The following is a 23,297-nucleotide window of genomic DNA, read 5'->3' on the forward strand; positions in this document are numbered from 1 at the left end:
TTCTGGATCCCATAGGTTCTGTGTGGTTGTGTTTTCATTATCACTTGTCTCAATGTGTTTTTTATTTCTTCTTTGATTTCATCATCCACCCATTTTTTTTAAAGTAGTATGTTGTTTAACCTCCATACTGTCATTTTTTTCTCCTTTATTTTTCTGTAGTTCATTTCTAGTTTCATGGTATTGTGGTCAGAAAAAGTTGCTTCAAATATTTTCTATCTTCTTCAAATTGTTAATGCTTCTTTTGTGCCAAAGTATATGATCTATCCTAGAAAATGTGGTATGTGCACTTGAGAAGAATGTATGTTCTATTTTAGGGAAATATAATGTTCTGAAAATATTACCCAAGACAAATTGTTCTATTGTATCATTTAATATCTATGTTGTCTTATTAATTTCATGTATGGAATATCTGTCCAGTGATGTTAATGGATTGTTAAAGTCTTCTACCGTGATTGTATTCCGATCAAATTTTCCCTTTTTATCTGTTAGTATTTTCTATTTATCTGTTATGTATTTAGGTGCTCCTATGTTGTGTTCATATATGTTAATGAGTGAAATATCTTCATCTATGACTCCTATAATCATTATAAATTGTCCTTCTTAACCTTTCTTAATAATCTTTGTTTTAAAGTCTATTTTATTTGAAATCACTGTTGATATTCCTGCTTTCTTGTCATTTCCATTTGTGTGGAATATCTTTTTCAATCCTCTCACTTTCAATCTATCTGTGTCCTTCTCCCTATCGTGGGTCTCTTGTATACAGCGTATTGTAGATACTTTCTATATTATCCACTCTGCACTCTATGTCCTTTGATTAAAGCATTTAGTCCATAGACATTTATATTAATTATTGATAGAAATGTGTTTATTATATTTTGAACTTTGTTTTGCAGTTCATTTTGTATTTCCTCTTTGTTCCTTACTTTTTCTTTTTGTGGTTTGATAATTTTCCTTTTTATTATCTTGGTGTCTTTTTAGTTTTGTGACTCTATTGTAACTTTTTGGCTTGTGGTTACCCTACTTTGTACATATATTAACCCATTACTGTATCTGTTTGTTTTAAACAGATAGTAATATAAGCTCAAACTCATCCTACCAAGAACAAAAAAGAGAGACAGAGAGAAAGAGAGAGAGAGAGAAACCTGTATATTTTCTTGCTCGCCTCTCCCACCCTTAATGATTTAGATGCCCTCTTTTATGATTTCATGTTTATTCTGTTGTAATTCATTGTAGCAATCACCTTTCCAATTATGGTTTTCTCCTTTTTGTAGCATCCTGCTTCTTTTCTATTTAGAGTAGGTCTTTCAATATTTCCTTTAGCATAGGTTTAGTGTTGCTAACTTCTTTTAGTTTTTGCTTGTCTGTGAAGTTCTTTATCTCTCCTTCTATTCTAAAGGATACCCTTGCTGGATAAAGTATCCTAGGTTGCATCATTTTTTCATTCAGGATTTTGAATATACCTTGCTTCTCCCTTCTGGCCTGTACTGTTTTTGTAGAGAAATCAGCTGAAAGTCTATGGGGGTTCCCTTGTATCTCATTCTCTGTTTTTCTCTTGCTGCCTTTAGAATCATTTCCCATTCTCAACCCTGGTCATCCTGATGGTAATATGTCTTGGTGTGGGTCTGTTTGGGTCCTCCTTGTTTGGGACACTCTGTGTTTCCTGTACTTGGATATCTGATGTCTTCTTTAGGTTTGGGAAGTTTTCAGTCATGATTTCTTCAAATATCTTTTCAATCTCCTTTGTTCTTTCTTCTCCTTCTGGGACCCCCATTATGAGTAGGTTGGCATGCTTTATGTTATTCCATAGGTCCCTCATATTGCTTTCATTGGTTTTTATTTGTTGTCTCTCAGCTGTTCTGTTGTCCTGTATTCTAAGTCACATATTCATTCCTCTCAATTATCCAGCCTACATTTTACAGCCTTTACCTCAACTCTCCTCTCAGCAAATGAGTTTTCCAATTTTCACTGGCTCTTCTTTAGAGTTTCAATTTCGTTATTTGACATATTCTCTGTCTCTATACACAATCTCTTTTAGTTTCTTCAGTACTTTGATCACTCCTTTTTTGAAGTCATCTAGTAGACTATCAATGTCTATTTCATTGATTGTTCTTTCAGGGGGTTTATCTTGTTCTTTTAATTGAGACAGGTTGCTCTGCTTTTTTATCTTGCTTATATCTCTCTGGCACTATGGCTTATGGAGTATAAATTATCTACTGTGGTCTTTTAAGAGTTTATTTATTTATCTATAAAGTGGATGCAGAAATAAAACTAAGCACAAAGAAATTAGTTTTAAAAGCAGTATAATCAATAACAGAAGAACATATTGAAACAAGATAACAATTGAGTTGGGATGAATTTTTAAAATATTAAAGGAAGAAAAAATATTTGAGAACAGAGTATAATCACAACAGAAGAACAAAACAAGGATAAAAATGAAATTGGACAAATTGAAATATAATAATAAAAGTATTTTAAAAGAAAATTTTAAAAGTGATTAAAAATAGAAATATAAAAATTATTTAAGAAGTAACATTTAAAAAGTAAAAGAAAATGGAACAGAAAAAGAAAAGAGTATGTTCCTGTGGAGATTGTGTGCCCTTAGTAATTTTATCAAGAGGTCCTTCTTAAATATGTGTGGTTACCAAGTCTTACTTCTGTGCCTTTTGTCTATTATCCCTTTGGTTAATGATGTGGCCATTAACCTGTTAAACAGAGCCTACCCTGGCTATTGAATGGGGACTCCTCTTTGTTTTGTGGTTGTCACAGCTCCTGCCCTTGCCTTGCTTCATGAACTCAGCTCGTTGTTTCCAGAGACCCTCTGGTCACACCCTTGGTCTGTGCTGCTCCCAGTGCCTGTAGGTAGACATGTCACATCTTCTCCCAGTGCTGCATCTTGGTGCTGCACTCCTGCATGGTAGGTGGGCAGGTTGTGCCCCTTCCCAATGCCGTGTCCAGGTGCAGCAGTCTTCCACAGTAGTTGTGCTGGTTGCTCCCCTATTCAGTGCTACTCCCCACTCCACATCTGTTCCACACTCTGTGGGTGGGCTTGAGGCAAATGGCCACACCAGCCCTAGTCCCTGCCCTTTGCCAGAACTTTGCTCCTTGTTCATTTGTCTTAGAGGTGTGAGTTCGTAGAGGCACCAGGACAGAAACTTCCTATATGTCTGGGGATGTAAACAAGTCTTAGTCCCACCTATGAGGTTGCAGAACTGCCAGGTACATATTCAGATTTCAACCCCATGTCTGCCTGGGTGGGTATGATGGCTGTGGCTGAGCCTCATCTCTCTTATTCTGAGAAATCACCAGTTATGTTGCCGTGAGTCAGCAGAAACAAAGGACAAAACACCCCTTCCCCCAGGCAAGCCAGCAATATTGCTTTGCTTTATTTTTTTTTCTTATTTTATGGGAGGCCCAGGCTGTTCTGATCTGTATACAATCCAAGCAGTTGTCCACAGCACACTGCAGTCCCCCAGGGTTACCTAAGTACAGTCAACCAGAGTCTGCCTGGATCCAGCAGCCTGTCCCTTCCCACCCCTGATTCACTTCTAGGTTTGGGGGTTGTTGACACACTTTGTGCCCATTTAACTTAATTCTGTCAGTCAAGGGTGGTTCTGTACACATCTGAGCCTCAGAGGTTCCCTGTCCATCCTGCTGACCTCTCCGTTGGAAAGAGGGAGACCCAGTCAACCAGCACTATCCCTCCTTTGCTGCTCCCTCTTCAAAGGACCAACCCCAAGCCATTTTGCATTTTCTTCCTTCTTTTTTCCTTTTCTCCTAGCAGATTGGTGGCACATTTTGTCTTTTGAAGATGGCAATGTTTTATCAAAGTTCAGCAGATGTCCTGAGTGGATGGGTGTGTCTGTGAATGTCAGTCTTGGTGAATTTATTGGAGAGGATAAGATACAAGCATCCTTCTACTCCAATATCTTGGCCTTTCTCCAAGAATATACACTCTTAATAATTTTGTCATAAGGTTATTTTTAACTATGGGTGGTTGCCAAGTCTTCCTTCTACGCCTTTTGCCTGTTATCCCCTTTGTTGGTGGTGTGGCTGGTGTTCTGGTGGCCTGAATCTGCCCTGGCTATTGAGCAGGAGCTCCTTTTTTTCCTGTGGTTGTCACACTCCTGCCCATATCCTGCTGTGAAAACTCCACTTGCTGGTTCCAGAGGCCGTCTAGTCGTGCCCCTGGTCTGTGTCCCAGCATCTGTAAATGGGTGGTCTGCACCCCCCACCAGATGCCTGGTCCCAGGACCACACTTGTGCAAGGTAGTTGGCAGGTAGCTCCCCTGCCGCATTAGGTCCATGCTTTGTAGGTGGACTCAGAGGGAACAGCTGCACTAGCCCTCACCCCTGCTCTGTTCCAGAACACTGCTTCTTGTGCATTTGTCTTAGAAGAGCCAACTCAGAGAGGCATCGGTGTGTAATGGTCCCTTCTTCTTGGGACTGTAAACAAATCTCAGTCCCACCTATGAGGTTGTGGAGCCCCTAGGTAGGGATACGGGTTTTGAACCCTCCTCTACCTGGGAACCATGCACCAGAAAATATAGTGGCTATGGCTGAGCCTTGACTCTCTTCTCCCAAGAAGTCTCCAATAATGGCACTGTGGGTCTGCGGACACAAAGGCTATGGCTCCCCTTCCCCCCAGGGCACACCAGCAATGTTTTCTGCTTTTTTTTTTTATTTTATGGGGGACCCAGGCTGTTCTGTATACTCTCCCAGCCATGGCACACAGAACATTGCAGTCCCCCAAGGTTTCCTCTGTAGAGTCAGCCCGAGTCCTCTGCTCAACTCAGGCAGCCTGTCCCATCCCACCCCTGCTGGTTCGCTTCTAGGACTGGGGATCGTTGGGACCCTTTGTGCCCAATTAACTTAGTTCTGTCAGTCAAAGTCTATTCTATACAGATCTGAGCCTCTGAGGTTCCATCTCCATCCTGCTGAACTGGCCATTGGAGTTGGGGAGACCCAGTGTATTAATGCTATTCCTTCTTTGCAGCTCCCTCCTCATTGGAATGGTCCAGAACTATTTTCCTTTTTCTTCTTTTCTCCTGTTCTCCCACCAGATTTGTGGAAAATTTTATCTTTTGAAGAAGCCAATATTCTGTCAAAGTTCAGCAGGTGTTCTGGGTGGTGGGTGTGTCTGTGGATGTCACTTTTGGTGAATTTGTGGGAGAGGGTGAGCTCTGAGCATCTTTTTTACTCCACCATCTTTCTTCCTCCTTCACTCTTTTTCTTTTGATTGGAACATTTAGTCCATTAACATTTATAGTAGTTATTTTATAGATGTGGGTTTATTGCCATTTTGAAATTTGTTTTCCAGTTGATTTTGGTAATTATTTGATCTTTCTTTTAATTATTTTTATTTTTGTGGTTTGATAAATTCCTTTTCTATTAGCTTGGTTTCTTTTTGGGTTTTATGACTCTATTATATACTTCTGATTTGTGGTTATATTGTCATTCAAGTATGGTAACCACTTACTTCATCTGTTTGGTTTTAGTTGATAGTCATGTGGGCTCAAGTGCATCCTAAAAAGAAAGAAGACAAAGAGAAAAAAGAAAAAAAAAGAGAAAAAATATATTCTCTTGCTCTCCTCTTCCACCTTTCATGATTTTGCTATTCTCTCTTTCTTGTTTGCTTTCTTGTTTTCTTTATTGACTTACTGACTTATTTATATCCTCATGTTTTCCCTTGCAACTCACTGTATTTATCGCATTTCCAATTATGGTTTCTTAATTTCTATAGCTTCCTGTTTATTTTTTATTTAGATTAGAACTTTCAAATTTTTTTTTAGCATAGATTTAGTACTGCTGAATTCTTTTAGTTTTTGCTTGTCTGTGAAATTCTTTCTCTCTTTCTGTTCTAAAGGATAGTCTTTCTAGATAGAATATCCTAGTTTGCAGCCTTTTCTTATCCAGGACTTTGTATATATCTTGCCACTCCCTTCTGGCCAGAAGATTTTAGGTAGTGAAATCTGCTGAATGCTTATGGGACTCCCTTGTAACAAACACTTTGTTTTTCTCTCACTGCCTTTAGAATATTTTATTTAACTTTAACCATTTTAACTATAATATGTCTTGGTGTAGGTCTGTTTGGTTTCTCCTTGTTTGGGACCCTCTGTGCCTCCTGTACTTGGATAATTCTTTCCTTCTTAATGTTTGGAAAGTTTTCAGTCATGATTTCTTTAACTATCTTTTCAATCCCCCTTTCTCTTTCTTCTCCTTCTCGGACTCACCATTATGCATAGGCTGGCACACTTTATATTATCTTGCTTTAATTGGTTTTTATTGACTTTTCTGTCTGCTGTTCTTTTTGGGTTATTTCTTTTATCTTGTCTCCTAAGTCATTTATTCATTCCTCTGCATTATCTAGTCTTCTTTTGATTGCCTGTAGTTGAATTTTCTATTTTTAACTAGCTCTTCTTTATAGTTTAAATTTTCTTTTTAAAGTTTTCTGTCTCTATTGATAGTCACTTTTAGTTCTTTCAGTGAGTTGATCATTCACTTTTTGAAGTCTAGTAGACTATCAAAGTCTATTTTACTGATTGTTCTTTCAGGGGATTTCTCTTGTTCTCTTAATTGAAAGTGGTTCCTCGGCTTCTTTATTTTACTTATATTTCTCTGGCTCTATATATTACTTTTAGACCCGTTTCTGAGCTGTGATATGTAGTAGGCAGGGTTGGAGCAATTCAGTTGTGAAGAAAAATAGGAGAAGATGTTCACTGGGGAGTTCTCGCTGTGGTGTTGCCTGTCACTTGTTATGCAGACTTACAAAGTACTATTTGTTGATGTTGGCTTTATCCCTGCCTTAGCTATGGGAATGTCAGCCACCTACTCTGGTGCCCCTCAGTTACTGTGCCCCAGGAATCATCAGTGCAGATCCAGCAGTGTCAGTCCCTTGGACCTGCCTTAGCAAGTGTGCAGTCACACACATGAATTTGTGGTCCACTACAGGTTCAGCTCAAACCCCAATCTCGCACCCACATATGGAACCATACACCATCCTGTTTTAAATACCCTCACTGGCCACCCTTCTTGAGTCAGAACTCCACTCACTGCCTGTAAGTCTCAGAGGTGTGGATCCACAAAGTGACCAGATACAGCAAATCCACCCTCTCTGCCTGGGGCTGTAAACAAATCTCAGTCCCGCCTGTGAAGTTGCAATGGCACAGGGTATGGAGTCAACATTCAGCTCTGCCTTTGTGTAGCAGTGTTGGCTATCACCAAGCCCCATTTCTCTTCTCATGAGAACACACCAACAATGGAGCCAAGTGGAGAAAGTGACTTTGGCACAGCTGTGTTTCATTCCTCCCCCATTATACCAACATTGGTGCTTTTTTATGAGAGTTTCAGTCTGTTCTGTTCCACACACACACACACAGCCAGAGCTCACACTGCCCTCTAGTTTCCTGAGGCTGCCTCTCTGCAGTGTGACCCAGCCCTCTGCCTGGGCTCTTCACTGACTCCAGTAGCCAGTTCTGGCTCATTCCTGCTAACTCATGTCTAGGGCTGGTCATCACAGGGACCCTCTGTGTCAGTTTTCCCCAGTTCTGCCTGCCATGCAGTTGCCACTGTCTCCTCCAAACCTTTGAAGCTCTGCTTCTTTCCTAGCTGATCTCCCAGCTAGAGAGGTTGTGTCCCAGTGTGAGGGTGCCTTTCTTCCTATGCTACTCTTTCCCTGCAGGATCAGTTCTGCATTGAATTTTTCTTTTCTCTTTTTATTCCTTACCATATTTTGTGAGAATCTTCCTGTATTTCAAAATAAGAGACACTCTACCAGAGTTCAGGAGGTTTCTGTGCAATTCAATGTTTTTGTAGATGTAATTCTTTGAGTATTTGTGGGAGAGGTCAAGCTGTGAGTCTGTCTACTCTGCCATTTTGGCTCCTTCAAATTTTAAAATAGGGCTAGGTCTTTCTTAATTACTCTCAACAAGCTGTTGTAGTTTTCAGCGTACATGTCTTGTAATTTTTCCTTGCCTCTATTGGATGCTGATTCAGAACATACACAACCTTCTGGAGAAACCTGTCCCACCCTGCCATTTACTGCCAACTAGCTGGCCTGTGTCTGAGTCACAAAAAGGTTTTGTTCTTTATCTGATTCTTAATTCTTTAGAATTTATCATTTTACTCTCATAAATGCTGATTGTACTTGTAACAAATATTTTAAAATAAAAATAATAAACTTTATTCTATAGATTAAATATGAATGAATCTCAAGTAACATATGCTTTTAATACCTTAGAATTAGTAAAGCAATATAGATACATTATAAATGCTTGAAATGTTGCCTAAAGGAAAAGTGCAGAGATTTGCAAATCCCACTCCCAGAAGTGACAGTCATTAATGGTTTGGTGAACATTTCTCAGTCCCTATTTCTCTCATTCTCTCTGCCTCTGTCTCTCACACACCACAAGATTCATTTACATCTATGATGATTTGACACATATGTGGTCATAGAGATGGCAACTTGGATGTAGATGATGGATTAACAGGCATCCAAACTGAGGGCTTCCTTGACACCAGGTAAAGACCTAGCACTCATTTTTCCAGCTGCACAACAATCATTCCTCCATGTGAACCAGAACTGATGAATCCCACCCCCTCTCCATGAACATTAGTGTTGCTTCCATTTCCCTAGTAGTTTAAACAGGACTGTGATGAACATCCTTGAAAAGACATCTTTGAAAAATTGTGCAAGAAATTTAGTATGATCAACACTAAGCATTAGCACTGCTCGGAAAGTGGTGCACTTGTGGAACTGTGATGCATCCTGCATACTGTTCTCCCAGAGAGGAGAGTCTGCTCACTCTTCACTCCAGGGGATCTACTGTGGCCTCTGCCTCCTCATGTTGTCACTAGAGCTGGTTGTCACCAGGCTAAAGGCCTGTCAGTGTGATGTTGACCAATGCTGTCTCAGAAGTGTGAACATCTTCGTGAATTCTCACTTGAGAGGTCAAGCATCTCTAATATACACTGGCCACCTGCATTGCCTCTTGTTGGAATTGCATGTGTTTGTTCTGTTTCTGTTTAGAACACAGTATTTCAAGATATTTTTGGGCCACAGGGATGTGAAACCTTTCTCTGACTTTAGGTTATGAAAAATGATTTTTCCATGTTGTGGTTTGTCTTTCATGGATTTTGATTATTATTATTTTTTTTAATTTGTTAGGTTATGTTTTGCCACAGGAAGAGCTAAGCATCTCCCTGCTGGCTCTGGGTTCACACATAGAATAGCAGTGCCTATCTTGAGATTATGCACATAGTTACTAAAATATTCATCTTGTACATCTCATCTTTAATCCACCTGGATTTCCCTTTGAAATAACCAAAATGCTACTTCAAGTAAAAAAAAAAACACCAATCCCTTGTTAAAATATGAGAGCAGACACAAACAGCCACCTTTTGTATGATTTCATTGATAGGGAACATCCAGTGTAGGGAAAGACACACAGAGAGAAAGAGGATTAGGGCTTGTCAGGGGTTGGGGGAGGGAGAAAAGAGAATGTGTGCTTTGGATACGGGGTTTTATTTTGAGGAAAGAAATAGTCTGAAACTAGACAGTGACGATGGTTACACAGCATTGTGAATGCACTTAATGCTCCTGAATTGCACAATTTAAAATGGAAAAACATCTAAATTTTATTATGGTAAACTTAAAACATAAAAATAGATGGTACTCTAAATGACATGAAAGAAAACAAGGAAATGACAGAAAAAACAAACAAAAATGATGCCAGGAGAAGGGAAGTAAAGTTCGGGTCTGGGAGTGGGTTCATTCTTAGAATTAGATGACAGTGTTGGTGGTTGCAGAGACATCTCAGCCCGTAGGGGTGGTGATGCCTGAATTGGCTCTGGGTCTCATAGAAGTATGTGTGTAGGTGCAGGGGGAGCTACAATATCAGGCTCACGGTCTCCCTGCAGGACTGGTAATGTAACCTGGCTCTAGGTCTCCTGTAGGGCTAGTCTTACAGTCTGCAGAGCTGGTGGGATGTGACACGGTTCTGTGTGTTTTGCAGGTGCAGGCTCGGGTTCCCCAGCAGGGTTGTTAGAATGGGACCCAGTCCTGGGTCTCCTGCAGGAGCCAGCTCAGGATCTCATGCAAGACCAGGCTCAGGGTATCCTTGTAAGGCTTGTGGAATGAGACCCCATCATTTTTCTCCTGCAGCAGCAGATTCAGGGTGTCCCTGCAAGGTTTTGCAATTTCACCCTGCTCTATAACTCCTGCAGGAGCAGGCTTGGACTGTCCCTGCTGGGTTGTTGGAATATGACCCATCTCTGATTCTCTTTCAGAAGCAGGCTCAGGGTCCCCCTACAGGGCTAGTCGATTTTGTTCCAGTCTTAGGTCCTTTGCAGGTGCAGGACTGGGGTCTCCCTTCAGGGCTGGTGAAATGTGACTCAGCTGTTGGTCTCTTGCAGAAACAGGCAGAATTTCTCCCTGCAAGCCTTGTGGAATGAGACCCATTGCTGGGTCTCATACAGGAGCATGCTCGGGGTCTACATGCAGGGCTAGTGGAATTGGACCTGGCTAATGGTGTCCCTGCAGTGCTGCTGGAATTGTTCCAATTCTTGGGTGTCTTGAAGGTGTAGGCTCTAAGTCTCCCTGCATTGCTAGTGAAATGTGACCCAGTTGTGGTTCTCCTGAAGGGACAGTCTCAGGGTTTCCCTGCAGGGCTGGTGGATGGGACATAGTCCTGGGTCTCCTGGAGGAGCAGGCTCATGTTGCAACATGACCAATCTCAGGTTCTCCTGCAGGAGTAGGCTTGGGGCCTTCCTGAAGGGCTAGTGGAATTGGACATGGCTCATGGTCTCCCTGCAGTGCCATTGGAATTGGTCCAATTCTTGGGTCTTTTGAAGGTGTAGATTGCAGGCTGATAAATTACCTGAAGGGCTGGTGGAATGTGACATGGCTCTTAGTCTCATGCTAGAGCTGATTCAGGGTCTTTCCACAGGGTTGGTAGAATTGGTCCCAGGCCTGGGTCTCCTGCATGTGCAGGCCCTGGTATCCCTGTAGGGCTTGTGGAATGTGACTGGGTTTCTGTTTCCTGGAGGGGCAGGCTCAGAGTCTCCTTGCAGTGTTGCTGGAATGGCACATGGTTCTGAGTTTCCTGCAACAGCAGGCTTATGTCCTTCCTGCATGGCTAGTTGAATATGACTCAGACCTTGGTCACTTGCAGGAGCAGGCTAGTTTTCTCACTGCTGGGATGGTGGAATCAGACCCTGTCCTGAGTCTTCTGCAGAAGCAGCTCCAGGTCTTCCTGCAGGGCTGTTGGAACATGACCCATCACTGGTTCTGCTTCAGGAGTAGGCACAGAGTCTCCTTGCAAGGATAGTGTAATTGGACCCAGCTCAGGGGTCACTACAGGGCTGATGAAATGTGTCCTGGCTCTGTGGTTCCTGCAAGTGTAGATTCTGTGTCTCCCTTCAGGGTTGGTTTAGTGGGACCCATTCCTGGGTCTCCTGTAGTAGTAGGCTCAGAGTCTCCCTGCAGGGCTGGTGGAATGGGCCCCTTCTCTAGGTCACCTGCCAGAACAGATTTGGACTCTGCCTTCAGGCTGGTGGAATTGGGCCTGTTCTTGCATCTCCTGCAGGAGCAGGCCTTGGTTCTTCCTGGAAGAATACTGTAATATGACCCATCTCTGGTTCTCTTGCAGGAGAAGCTCATGGTCTCCCTAGAAGGTTAGCAGAATTTGTCCCATTCCTTGGTCCAAGGCTCAGGGTATCCCTGCAAGGTTGGTGGAATGGGACCTAGTCCTGTGTCTCCTGCAGTAGCAGGTTCTGTTCTCTTTGCAGGGCTGGTGGAATATGACTCCACCCTGTGGTTCTTTTGCAGATGCAGGCTCAGGGACCCCACCAGAACTGATGACTCTTAGTCTCCTATGGGAGCAGGTGAGGGATTCCTTGGAGAGCTGTTGGAATTGGTCCCAGTCCTGGGTCTCTTACAATTGCAGGCTCAGTGTCTCCCTGGAGGGTTTGTTGAATATGACTTGGCTGTGGGTATGCTGCAGGAGCAAGCTCAGTGTTTCCATGCAGGGTTGGTGGAATGGGATCTAGTTCTGGCTCTCCTGCAGGAGGAGGCTGGGGTTCTCCCTGGAGAGGCTGATCGAATTGGACTGGGATGTCTGTCTCCTGCAGGAGCAAGCCTATGGATTACCTGCAGAGCTGGTAGAATGTCACACAACTCTTGTTCTTCTGCAGGAGCTGGCTCATATTCTCTGTGAATGGCTTGGTCTCCCCCAGGAGCAAGTTTGTAGTCTCACTACAGGGCTGGTGTTATGTGACCCGCACTGTGTTTTCTGCAGATGCAGTCTTAGTGTTTGACTGCAGGTTTGGTGGAATGGGACTAAGTTCTGGGTTTCCTGGAGTAGCAGGCTCATGATCTCCCTTCTGGGGTATTGGAATGTGACCCAGTCATGTGTTTCCTGCCGAAGTGGCCTCAGGATATCCCTGCAGGGCTGTTGGAATTGTACCTCACTGTGTATCACCTGCAGGATCAGGTTTGTGCTCTCCCAGCAAGGCTGGCGTATTTGGACCTATTCCTGGGTCTCCTGCAGAAGCAGGCTTTCAGTCTTCCTGCAGGGCTTCTGGAATATGACATATTTCTAATTTTCCTGCAGGATCAGGCTTGTGGGTCACCCAGCAAGGCTAGTGGAATTGGACCCACTTCAAGGTCTTAGTGCATGATTGATGGAATGGGACCCAGTCCTGGGTCTCCTGCAGGCATTGGCTCAGAGTCTTCCTGCAGGACTGGTGAAATTGGACCAATTCCTGAGTCTCCTGCAGGAGGAGGCCGTGCATCTTCCTGGAGGGATGGTGGAATACGACAGAGATCTGTTTCTCCTGCAGGAACAGGCTCAAGGTCTCCCTACAAGGCTAGTGTAATTGGACACATTCCTGGATCCATTGCAAGTGAAGGCATGATGGTCTTCCTACACAGCTGGTGGAATGTGATTCGGCTCTGAGTCTCCTGCAGGAGTAGGCTTAGGGTCTCCTTGAAAGATTGGTGAAATGGGACACAGTGCTGTCTCTCCTGCAGTAGCAGGCTCAGTTTCTCCCTACAGTATTGGTAAAATTGGACCTGGCTCTAATTCTCCTGCAGTAGCAGACTGAGGTTATACCTGCATGGCTGGTTGAGTGTGAAGGAACAGCAAGTCTTAATACATTGGCCCACTCCTGGGAAAAGGATAAACAGGGCTTGGTGCATGGTCTCTTGTATTGTCTGAAAAAGCCCCTTGAGATGTGTTGATTCTGATGACCTCTTCCAAGAACTTGAACACTTTTAGAATCTCTGCCCATTCATCTTGTTTAGACTGAAGGAATCTGCCTTTCATCAGTTCTTGGAATAGAGATCAACACAAAAGGAAAGAGGGAAGAAAAAAATACCAATCTATCTGTTGAGAAATCAGCTGAAGACATTAAAAAGTTCTCTTGCAATGCACTTGTTTCTATTTTGGTGCATTTAGAATCATTTCCTTATTATCAATTTTGGCCATTTAAATTAGAATACATATTGTTCTAGGCCTACTGGGGTTCATTATTCTTGGACGCTCTGTGCTTGCTGTGTTGAGATAGCCGGTTCTATCTTTGGTTTAAGAAAATTTCAGTCTGATTTCTTCAAATACCTTTTCAAACCATTTGTCTTTATTCTTTTCCATGTGGGATCCCTATGAGTCATACACTGGTATGTTTTCTCTTATCCCAGGTTTCAGTTGCATTGCTTGCATTGGTTTTCACTAGCTTTTCTATGTCGTGTTCTGACTGAGTGATTGTGATTATCCTGTTTTCTAAGTCATTTATTTGTTCCTGTGCATTATCTAGTCCGATTTGGACTGTCTTTAGCTTAGCTATTCTCACCATTGAGTTTTCTGATTATATTTGGCTCTTCTAAAGTGTTTCTCTTTCCATTTATACTAGCCTGCATTTGTATTCATAGACTCAAGATTTCCTTCAGTGTTTTATGTCCTCCCTTTTCAAGTCATGTTCTAGTAAATTTTGGGGGTCTAATTCATTGGATGTTCTTTCAGGAGACTCCTGTTTTTTGAAAATTTGGAATAGTTCTTTTAACTTTATTATATCTCTCTATCGCTATGGGTTAAGGATTATCAGTTATCTATTATAGACTTGAACGGCTTTTGTAAGTGAAATCATTTCTGTGCACATTTAGTTTTAATGCTGTGAGGATTGTTTTTGGTATGTAATGATGCCATGCATTCCTTCTGTGTCTGTTGCCTGTTATATCTATGATTGCTACTGCGGTTTTTGTTGTGGTGAATATAACCTATTCTAGTAAAGTTAGCAGAGTGTCATTTTGGTTAAATGTTTATCATAGCTCTGACAGTGCTGGGACTACTAATTTTTGCTGGAATAGAGGTTTCCAAATGGTTTCTGGGCTGCAGGCTGGATATGTGGAGAGGGAATTGTTCCAATACACACTCATGAAAGTGCATTCGTCCTTACTTTTGCCACGGAAAAGTCAAAATTTTATAATGGGTTCCCTCAGGTTCTCTGCAAACAAAAACAAAAGTGGAAACAAATCTAATGATGTCACGCATTAGAACCTGCTGAAACAATCCTGCAGTGCCACAATCGGGTCCTTAGTGTAGTACTGGGTCAGCACCACAACTATAGTTGCATTAGCATGTGGTAGGCAAGGTTGATGGAAAGGCTTCAAATTCTCCTATTTTTCAGCAGATCTCTGCTCCAAGAACTTTTGTCAATAAGGCATGGGAACTCAAAGGCAAGCATGGAGCATTTCAAAAACCTCTGCTTTGGACAATAAGAAATTTCAATCCTGCCTATGAAATTTGCAGATCTTTTGGCTATAGAATCTTATTTCAACACTAAATTGCCCTGGATTCTAGAAACCAGATAAAGATGGCTCTGACTGAGACCATTTCTCCTTTATGGATAAAATGAGCAATTATACTGTGGATATGAAAAGACTGTGACTAAGGCCCTGGGTTACTAAGCTAATCCACAACACATATGCCAGCAGATTTAATATTAAGAGAGGACCCAGGCAGATCTGTTCTCTAGATAGTACCAACCACAGCCCAAAACAATCTCCAAACCCCTGGGAATAAATTTGTGACATCAGCCACACCCCTAACACACAGATTCCACAGGCACTCCTAGCTCAAAATTGGCAGATGGAGTCTTGGTCTGGGAATCAATTGCAGAGAAATTTTGTGATTATTGCTTTCAGTTATGTCAATCAAACGTCCACTAGGCACTCTTTTAACCCTCAGCACATCGTCTTCCATCTTAAATGACCTGTCCACTTTAGAGTGTGCATCCAAGTAAAATACAGTTTCCCCTTTACTGCTCCTTCACCAAAGGTCAGGACCTGTACTGATTTCCATTCTCTACTTTGCCTTCTACTCTTTCCAGGTTATGTGAGAATTCTTTCTGACTTTTGAAGTACGAGATGTTTGGCCATTATTCAGCAGGGATCCTGAGCCAAGGGCCGGGAGAGTGGATGTTTATCTTGCTGTATACATGGGAGAGAGTGAGCGAAGTTTGCACTGGTACTCTGCCAGTTTGGCATGGATAAATTAACACAATTTAGACATAACTCACAGACACTTGATCCTTGTTTAGCAATATTTCTCTATATCAATGGTGGAAGGATGTGATCGAAGACTCCAGGTCTGACAATGTGTACATACCTCCATTGCAGACTTTCAAATAGTTAGCAGAATTGAATTACATACTATGGGAAGTGTATCAAAATAAAGATAATTTTAGAAATATACTAAATCTAAGTACAAGACAGAGTTGCCATATTTAGGTATCAGCTTGAAATACCCAAATAAGAAAAATACACAGAAAATATAAATTAGCAGCCAAAAGTCATGAAGGAGGCAGGTCAACACTTTTCTCTTGGTGCTTCCAACACTAAGAAAAACAATGAAATAATTCTTAGAATCATTAACAACCACAACCATGGGTTTCCATTGTTCATGTGGTGCCCTTTCCTAATAATGGCACATACTGGTCAATGTTGGCGATTCAAGGGGCAACATTGCTATTTAGGAAAGCACAAAGAAACCCAAACAATTTATTTTTATATAGGCTTGGTTTCAATAGCACTTAGAGACATTATAGATATGAGAACACTGCTGCAGTTTTGCTAGGCTATTGAGAATCATGTCCTCTTCTATGAAAGATGAGAATGTTTAATCGTCCAATTATGTTGAGAAACACAATTAAACCTGACAAATATGGCAACCACATATTTGCACCCGGTACTTGCCTGAAGGGAAAAGATGGTCCACAAAATATGTGTCACTACATATCTATGCCAACAATTACACTTCATTTCAATAACAGAATTATAATAGTTACAAATACTGTTTTGAAAAACTGAGGATAAATAAATATTCAAATTCAGGCAAAGAATCCACTCAATTACAAAACACCCTTCACACCAAAGTAGATATAACCCCAGCATGATCTGAATCTGGGGGAAGGTCATCATTTCACAGTGTGAGCTAAGAATTCAAACCAACCTATTTTAGTCGAGAGTAGTTGATCATGGAGGACTTCACTGTTGTGCACAGAATGTGAAGGTGGAGGAACTCTGATTCTAGGAGGGTCTTCCTGTGCTCCTACTGGCTTCAATGCAGTTCAAGGGCTGATTCTCTGACATGGATAACTGAGTGAAGGGGAAGGAAAAGCAAGTGTTTGAGAGCAAGGGCGAAACCTGGGAAAAGGCTTACCAGGGCTTGGTGCCTGGTCGTCTGAGTGGTATGTAAATGCACCGCTGGACGTTTGGAATTTCAAGACATCTTCCAAGAACATGAGAGATTCTATCATTTCTACCTTCTCTTCTGTTTTGGACGGAAAAAATCTTGGACCCGTACTTGGAGCAGAGAATTCAGTACCTTCCTCAAGTGCACGTTCACATTCAACATGTTACTGACAGTATCAACGAGGCTTAATATGTCCATGAATGTCTTCCAAGCATGGTATTCTCTACAGCTGTCTCCATGCCAGTATTATTCATTGTAACAAAACAACTCTCATCAGTGAGTTCGCATCTCTCCGCAATCCGTGCAGCTAGCTTTTCGGCCAGCTTCTCTTCGTGTCTCCTATAAAGTCAAATTTTAAGGATTGGGCAATTCTGAAAGTACCTCGGAGATTCACCAGTGAGCTGATGACAGGCAGATCTTCCACTGTCTGCCCTTTCAGGTTCTGGAAACTGACCCGTGAACTCAGGTCTTTGGGCAGCAGCAGTATCTCGAACTTACACAGCTTCCCGGGCCAAAGAACTAAGCCAAGCTCCACAGGGGGCGGCAGCCCCTCCATCACACTGATCCACCCACAGAACTCTGCCCGGTTACCTAGGATCCACCAGCCACAACAAGCCTCGCGGTACACACCAATATTCCACCTGGAATCCAACCGGTAACGGCCATCCCCAATGGCTGCTGCATCTTGTCAGTGTTGGGGGAGGGGCTGCATCCGACGAGAGGTTCCTAAGGTAAATGTGATTCTACCCACTAGCGTCCCATGGGCCTTTGTTCTTCCCTCTTTCCTTTTGTTCAGATCTGTATGCACAGTACCAACGGAGGGAAGCGTGTCCATTTTCAGTTGATGGTTTCACACGTCGTTAAACTTTCTAACAGTTCACAGTACACAGAGACCCACTAAAGGAAACTTATGTTCCTGTAATATCCATACACCCGGAATACATATCCGTCTGTTGATTTCTGCTGAAACACCCGCACTTTCAGGACATGGATCCATTGGTTCCATGGGGGCTGAAATTCCTAGAAATGAAACCAACCCCAATGTGCACTTTACTGTCTGTCTCTTTTGCTCTTAGTACACTTTTGCAGAGCTACTTGTCTTTGTTATAGGCTTATGCCATTTCTTCTCTACGTAGGGTACAATATGGCATTCATTCATCCTGTTGGAAGACTTGCAAGTCTATATCACGGACTAGGAATCCATTGGATTCCAAATCGGCATTTGGGTTAGGTCACGCTATGCTCTTTTGAATCAATTTTTACGAATATAAATGCACGCCTCTGATTTCCGAATACAAGTGTGCTGAGTACATGCAAGCCGTGATACTGTGTCGATGCGTGCTGAATGATCCTTGACATCACCTTGAGTATTTTCTTTTGAATAATCATGGTTCCCTTGGTATATGTCAGCCAACCGTACCCTTTTGGTGCTAGTTTGTTTGTTTGATTCTTTGTTGGTCTGCTTCTCTTTTGTTTGGCAAACACGTCAGGCCATGCATCTCTCCGTTCGCTTCAAACAGAGAGTCATATAAGCTGATTCACTTAAGATAGTGCTTCCAATCACCTATGATTTCCTGCTTCCCTCTCCCATCTTTAGGGTTTTGATGTCCTCCTTGCCTTCTTCTTGTTTCTTCTTTGCCACTCATGCTCTTCTTGCATTTCCAATAATGGTTTTCTTCTTTCCATTTCATCTTGCTGCTTTTCTATTCAGGGGAGAATTCTCAACCTTTCTTGTAGGAGAAGTTTCGAAATGCTGAATTCTTTTAAGATTTGCTAGTCTCTGGAATTCTCTAGCTCTGCCGTTATTAGAAATGGCGGTCATGAGGCCTAGGCTACCGTAGATGGCAGCATTTTGCCATTCAGGATATGGACTATGTCCTGGCACTCCTCCCTCTCCTGCAATATTGCTGCCATGATATCAGCTTAAACCCCTCTGGAGGTTCCCTTGTGACTATGTTGTTTCCTCCAGGTGCATTTTAAATCACTGGGATGCTCATGAACTTTGTTGCTTTGAATCATACAGCTGCTGCTAGGTATATTGGGATTCCACCTCCTTTAGATGCTGTGTATTTCCTGAATTCGCATAGATGATTCTTTCTTGGCTTTCAGCAAGTTTCAGTCTGAATTTTCTACAGATATCTTTTCAGATATTTGTGTTTCTTTCTCTCTTGCTTTTCCATCTGGGACTCTTATGAATCCTAGTCTTTCATGCCTTGTCTTAACCCAGGATTCAACAGCAATGTTTTCATTGGTTTGCACTTGCTTTCTTATGTCTGCTTCTTACCGAGGGATTTCCGTTCCATGTCATCACAGTCATTCACGTGTCCCTCTGCATTGTCTAGTCTGCTTAGGACTGAATTTTATCCCTGATATTATCTCATCCATTGAGTTTTCTGATATTATTTGGCTCGTCTTTTGACTTTCTCTTCCCCTTTTCTGGTATTCTGCCTTTTGTGATTCTGAGACACTGTTGTTCTTCAGGGTTTCCCTCACCTCCGTTTTCAATATTTGCTCTGGATAGCGTTTGGCAGTCTACTTGTTTGAAAGGTTATCTTTTGGGCCTTCAATCTCTTTGGAAATGAAAATGGTACTTCCTGCTTCTTTTACTGTACTTCTTCAACTCTACTGGTCAGGTAATATCAGGTATCTAATGTAGACTTCTAGGGATTTGTTACATGAAAACTTTCGACTCTTTGCTCTACGCAATTCCATGGGATTCCTGTGAGGACAATTTCTCCTAGACATTGATGATATATCCTGTTCCTGTGTGTGTTGTCTGATATACCTCCAATTGCTGGTGTTGCCTTGTGTTCAACACCCTATAGTAATTCGATTAGCGTAACCTCATTTTGATTACGCTTATCTCACAATTCTGAAAGTGCACAGAACACTTCCTCTTGTGGAAATGAAGCTTCTAAAAGTTCTCAGCTCTGCATTCTGCTCTATGTAATTTTGGAGTGTTTCGAAAACAGCAAACTGAGAGTGCGCTTGTGCTTTGTAGTGCCACGTGTGTGTCCCAAAGAAACCAGTCCTTCCCAGAGCTTCTCTGTCTACAGAAACAACAGTGGAAGCATATCTATGGATGTCACACATCAGAGACTGCTGGAATGATCCCGCAGATCGACCTTGGTGTCCTCGATGCCGTACTGTGCCGGTGCCATCAAAAATGTAGCATCAACTTTTGGGAGATAATGCTGATGGAAATGCTTCCTCTTCTCATGCTGTGGACTTGGACCACACTTCCTTGTCCTCTCATCCTTGTGGCACGGGTGCACGAAGGCAAACACAGTGCTGTTGTGCACCCTGTGCCTTGAACCAAACCATAATCCCATCCCAGGTTATGAATGTAACAGGTCCTAAGACTTTTCATTCTGATTTCAAACCCAAGGCCCCCTTGATCCCTCAGACCAGATGCACGATATCTCTGATTCAGCCCCACACGTGCTCTAATGGCAAAATGCCAAATTGGTCGCTGGTCCTGCAGATGCACTGGTGTGGCCATGGGACTTATTGATAATCTCAACCACGCACGCCAGTGTGGTTGCTTTCTCATTGGGGTCACTGGTCGGTTTGCTCTCTTCATAGGACCGACCACATTCCACAGTGCACTCCAGATCACTGAGACTCAGCGTGTGCCATCATCCGTAGCCCTATCCCTCACTGACCGCTGCCTCTGCTACCTCAAATGCGGCAGCTCGGGTCTTGGTCTCAGAATCAACTTTGGGGATATTTTGCACTGGTTCCTTTGAGTTCTGCCAGCAAAGCATCTGCTGTGCACTCTTCTAACACTCAGCGCATCACCTTCAATCCCATGTCTCCTGTCCACTTGAGAGTGTGCGTCCATGTTAAACAGAGTTTCACCTTTGCTTCTTCATCACCAGGGGTCAGACCCTGAACTGGTTTCCATTCCCTGCCTTGCCTTCTCCTGCTTCCAGGTGTTCTGAGGCCTCATCTTGTCATTGGAAGTAACAGACCTTTTTCGGCAAGTGTCCTGTGCCAATGGCTGGGTGAGTGGATGTTTCCATTGCTGTGTACATGGGAGTGAGGGAGCGCAGGTTGCACTGCTTCTCTGCCAACTGGGCATCGATGAATCAACACTTTCCAGATGCATTTCACAGAAATGTGATTTTTGTTTAGCTCTTGGTTTCTATACAGCCGTGGTGGGAGGGATTGTCCGAAGACTCCAGTTTTGACATTGTGCTGATATCTCCTTTGCAGGCTTTAACAAGTTTAATAGAATTGATTTACATGTTTTGGGAGTTATATGAAAAAGAAGTTAGCTTTTGAAACATACTAAATCGACCTAGAAGCCAGACTTGTCAATTTTGGTAACATTTTTTCAGCACTAAGGAAAACCTAGATAGATAGAATGCAAACTTGCGGTCCAAACTGTTAAAGGGGTCATGTCAACTCTTTTCTGTTGAAGCCTCCGAAACCAACTGGAACCATGAAATACATATTTGAAACATGAAATAACCCCCAACATTGGATTCACTTGTGCATGTTGTGCCCTTTAATCCCAATGACACCTACTGGCCAATGTTGGCATTTCAAGGGGTAACATCCCTCTCAAGGAAAATACAAGAGGAAACAAACCAAATATATACATTTAGGTTTGAATCCAAAAGCACCAAGAGGCATTATAGCTCGGAGAACCCTGCTGCAGCTATGCTAGGCTATTGAGAACCAGGTGTTCTTCTATCAGTGATGAGAACACTTAATCATCCGATCATGTTTGCTAAAGTAATTGAACGTAACCAAGTCTGCAGCCCCATGATATAGTGCCCCCGGGGGCTTGACTCAAGTGAAAGACGGTCCACATAAGCTTTGTCTTTAATGTCCTTGGCGACTTTTAAATTTCAGTTCACTATCTGACTTATAATATTTACCTATACTGTCTTGAAAACCTGAGGCCTAATACATATTCAAGTTCAGTCAAAGATTCCCCTCACTTACCACACTGCATTCACCCCAGAGAAGACATAAACCCAGCATTTGCTGAATATAGTGGAAGGCCATTGTTTCTTTGTGGGAGATAAGGATTCAATTCCTATCTATTTCAGTCGAGAATATTTGACCTTTAAGTATTTCACTGTTGTTCACAGAGTGTTATGCTTGTTGAACTCTGATTCTAGGAGGGGCTTGCTCTTCTCGTACTGGCTTCATTGCAGCTCAGGTACTGATCCTTCCAAATGGATGCCTGAGTGAAGGGGAGGGAAGAGCAAGTGCTTGCTTGCTAGGCCCAAACCTGGGAAAAGGCTAAACTGGGCTTTGTGCATTTTGTTCTGAATGGCTTGGAAATGCCCCTGAGAACGTGTGGATTCTCACGACCTCTTCCATGAACATGAGCACTTTGATTATCTCTGCCATCTCTTCTCTTTTAGACGTCAGGGATCTTGAACCAGTTCTTGGAGCAGAGAATTGAGGAACTTCCTCAAGTCCACGTTGGCACTCCGTATGTTTCTGCCAGTCTCAGCGAGGTTCAATAAATCTGATGAATGTCTTTTGATCCTGGTATCCTCTTCAGATGTCTCCAGGCCAGTATTCTCCATTGTAGCTGAAGATCTCTCATCAATGTGTTTGCATCTCTCCTCAAACAGTGCAGCCATCTTTTCGGCCAGCTTCTCTTCGTGTCTCCCATCAAGTTGACTTCACCAGGACTGGGCAAGTCTGAAAGTACCTCGGAGCCCCAGCAGTAAGCTGATGAGAGGCAGATATTCCACTGTCTGCCCTTTCAGGTTCTGGAAAATGACCTGTGAACTCAGGTCTTTGGGCAGCAGCAGTATCTCGAACTGACAAAGCTTCCTGAACCAAAGACCTAAGCCAAGCTCCACAGAGGGCGGCAGCCCCTCCATCACACTGATCCACCCACAGAACTCTGCCCAGTTATCTAGGATACACGAGCCACAACAAGCCTCGCGTTTCACACCATCATGCTTCTTATTACCTTACATAAGCATGGGGATGCAGCCGCTGCCACTGGGATTTCCAGCACAACCCTCTAGCTTTCCTTGGCAGTCAGACATATGAAAACTCTCAGGGGAGACGAGCTAAGGTATTCCTTTGGAACCCACGCGCTGCTGAAATTTTTGGAAACTCCCCATGCTCAGGAATCTGGAACGCTTCTGTGTGCGTGGGAGAGCTCAACAGATACGTCCACGCAGCTATCTTCAATCACAGGTGTTCCCTGTGTGGGAATAGTCTGATAAATAACTTCCCTGACCTTGGGGAAACAGCCGCTGCCACTGGGATTTTCATCACAAACCCCTAGAATTCCCTGGCACCCAGAATGAGGAAAACACTCAGGGGAGATGATCTAATGGATTCAATTAACACCAAAGTGCTGCCGACATATCGTGGTACCTCCCCATGCTCAGGATTCTGGAACAATTCTGTGTGCGTGGGAGATTACGAGAGAGAACTCCACGAAGCTATCTTCAGTCACAGGTGTTCCCTGTTACAGGAAATTCTGATAAATAACTTCCCTGACCATGGGGAGGCAGAGGCTGACACTGGGCTTTCCAGCACACACCCCTATGTTTCCCTGGCAGC

The 23,297-nt window shown here is 42.9% G+C and overlaps 1 long non-coding RNA gene across 11 annotated transcripts in view; it reads left to right on the forward strand.

Moving 5' to 3' along the window:
* Nucleotides 1–22,491, forward strand: part of LOC140692181 (uncharacterized) — a 56,589-nt gene extending 34,098 nt beyond the window's left edge. For 4 of the 11 annotated variants that reach the window (XR_012067755.1, XR_012067762.1, XR_012067765.1 and 1 more), the window contains 2 exons: nt 20,681–20,752; nt 22,130–22,254. This is a non-coding gene — a long non-coding RNA (uncharacterized lncRNA). Of the gene's footprint in view, nt 1–15,381; nt 15,496–17,184; nt 17,422–19,746; nt 20,071–20,680; nt 20,753–22,129; nt 22,255–22,345 lie in introns of those variants that run through there. The other 7 variants (XR_012067757.1, XR_012067764.1, XR_012067758.1 and 4 more) reach the window with 6 other exon arrangements.
* The last annotated feature ends 806 nt before the right edge of the window (nt 22,492–23,297 follow it).

This window comes from Vicugna pacos, unplaced genomic scaffold, assembly GCF_048564905.1.
Source record: "Vicugna pacos unplaced genomic scaffold, VicPac4 SAC-SAT, whole genome shotgun sequence".
In the NCBI taxonomy this organism is placed as follows: Eukaryota; Metazoa; Chordata; class Mammalia; order Artiodactyla; family Camelidae; genus Vicugna; species Vicugna pacos.